The sequence below is a fragment of the Lycium ferocissimum genome, chromosome 8 (assembly GCF_029784015.1).
Source record: "Lycium ferocissimum isolate CSIRO_LF1 chromosome 8, AGI_CSIRO_Lferr_CH_V1, whole genome shotgun sequence".
In the NCBI taxonomy this organism is placed as follows: Eukaryota; Viridiplantae; Streptophyta; class Magnoliopsida; order Solanales; family Solanaceae; genus Lycium; species Lycium ferocissimum.
Window position 1 is genome coordinate 59,082,872 of NC_081349.1, and position 2,125 is coordinate 59,084,996.

Below are 2,125 nucleotides of genomic sequence, written 5' to 3' on the forward strand. Positions count from 1 at the left end.
GACACGCTATTTACCGAGTCCCTCACTAAAGGGCCGGGTACGGTATGTATATGTATATGTATACGCATGCATGATGATGATGTGATTTCACTTACCGCGTCCCTCACTAGAGGGCCGGGGCACGTTATATGTATATGAATATGATGATTTTACCTACCGAGTCCCTCACTAGAGGGCCGGGACACGCTATATGTTTACATAATGATTATATGATTTGATATGCATGATAAACGTTTTCAAAGGCAAGTTTTATGAATTTCCTATACTCTTTACTTTAGTATAATCCCGCTTACTGTATTTCATGTTTTACATACTCAGTACATATTTCGTCATCGACCCCTTTCTTCTTGGGGTCGCATTTCATGCCGCGCAGGTACACCCAGATGAGTCGAAGATATTAGCAGGAGATGTTCCAGCGGGATGGGCGAGCTCCATTTTCTCCGGAGTGCTGCCGAGCTAGAGCCCTATGATATGGTTTCATGTTCTATGTTAGAGACTTTGCAGACAGTGTCGTGGGTATAAGATGTCGGTTATGTAAGCGGCTATGTAAGCCGACGTGTCATTATGCATTGTATTATGAGTTCTATATGTTTCTATACGTTACAGATTTTATTTGATTTGAAAAGGATAAAAAACATGTTTATTTCTGAAGAACTTACATTGTGTATCTATGTTATGATTCAAAGGTCCAGTCTGATTATGAGCATTACGAGAGTCAGTGGGTTCGCTCGGCCCTAAATAAGGGTCGGGTGCCCATCACACCCTAACAGAAATTAGGGTGTGACAACCCCAAAGTTCAAATGAAACCAACAACAGTCGATGTGAGACAAAACCTTCTTTCTTACAATCTAACCAAATAGCCAACAAATCAACGACCCAGATCTGAAATGAGCCAACACACGGTCACATCTGACCCAACGAACATGGACCAATAACAAAATACCAGCGAAAACAAACTTAAAAGCAAAAGATAAAGATGATTTTGACTAAAAATTTGAAAACAACAGACTAAAGCAAAGATTTTTACCACATTTGGGCAAGAGCAGTCGTGGAACCAAGCGTATACCGTGATATTCCATCAATAAGGGTGTACAGTGGCTGTGCATGTCAGCACACGCCTGTAAAAATGCCATTTTTGGCATGAGAGAGGCGATAAACATATGGTGGCTACCCTAGGGTTTACACGACAGATGTAAGAAGAGAGAGAGAGAGAGAAGCGAGGTGGAGGGATGAATAAGAAAAGTAACAAATGAGGGCTTTCGAGGGGGGGTGGGTGTTACGCCCTATTTTGAACGGGTACAAGATAGTTTGCAACCTCCCGGCTCTTCTAATTGGTTTTAAAAGGGTTAGAGTCGCCACCTTATTTTTTAGGAAAATCAGGAAACCTATATGTAATTGTGTGTCTACTCCATTTTTAGTCCACGAAACCTATGAAATTCTAGATAAGGGTTTTATTTACCCCGAGGGGAAGGTATTAAGCATCCCTCAGAGCTTGTCCAAAGACAGTCCTTAAACTTAGTTTAACTAAACACTAGAGAGGGATTATCTATCTGTTTATCATTATTATTACCTATTTTCAAAATGTTGTGATTTCATTAAAAGCTACATTAGGTGATTATATGCTAAGTATATACAGTGTATAAAAATGTATTTATACCAAGCATCAAGTATTTATAAAGAATGTATATTAAAAAAAAGAATATATAAAAGAGTATAAAGAGAATGTACCTCATAAGTATAAAAGTGTATCTGTTGGTTTAAAGAGCGTATATCCGTTAGTAAAGAATGTATACAACTATATAAAAAATGTATAAAAAAAAAATGTTACACCCCAGAAAATTTCGCGTTACTAAGGTCGGACGGCTTAATGTGAGCTCAAGGAGGAGCAAATATTACAAGTATAAAGGATGAAATTATACTGTATTAGCATGAGGATAGCATGAGTATAATATTTGGAATTCGTACAGTATGATTGGAATGACACGTTAAAAGATATATAGCCCTCGTAATCGTAAGCTGAGGTGGAGTCCACATGTCGAGATTTTATAAAGGTCATATGACAAGTTATATGGATAATATATGTGAAGTTAAACACAACTCAAGAAGGATCCTTGAGCCAAATCCA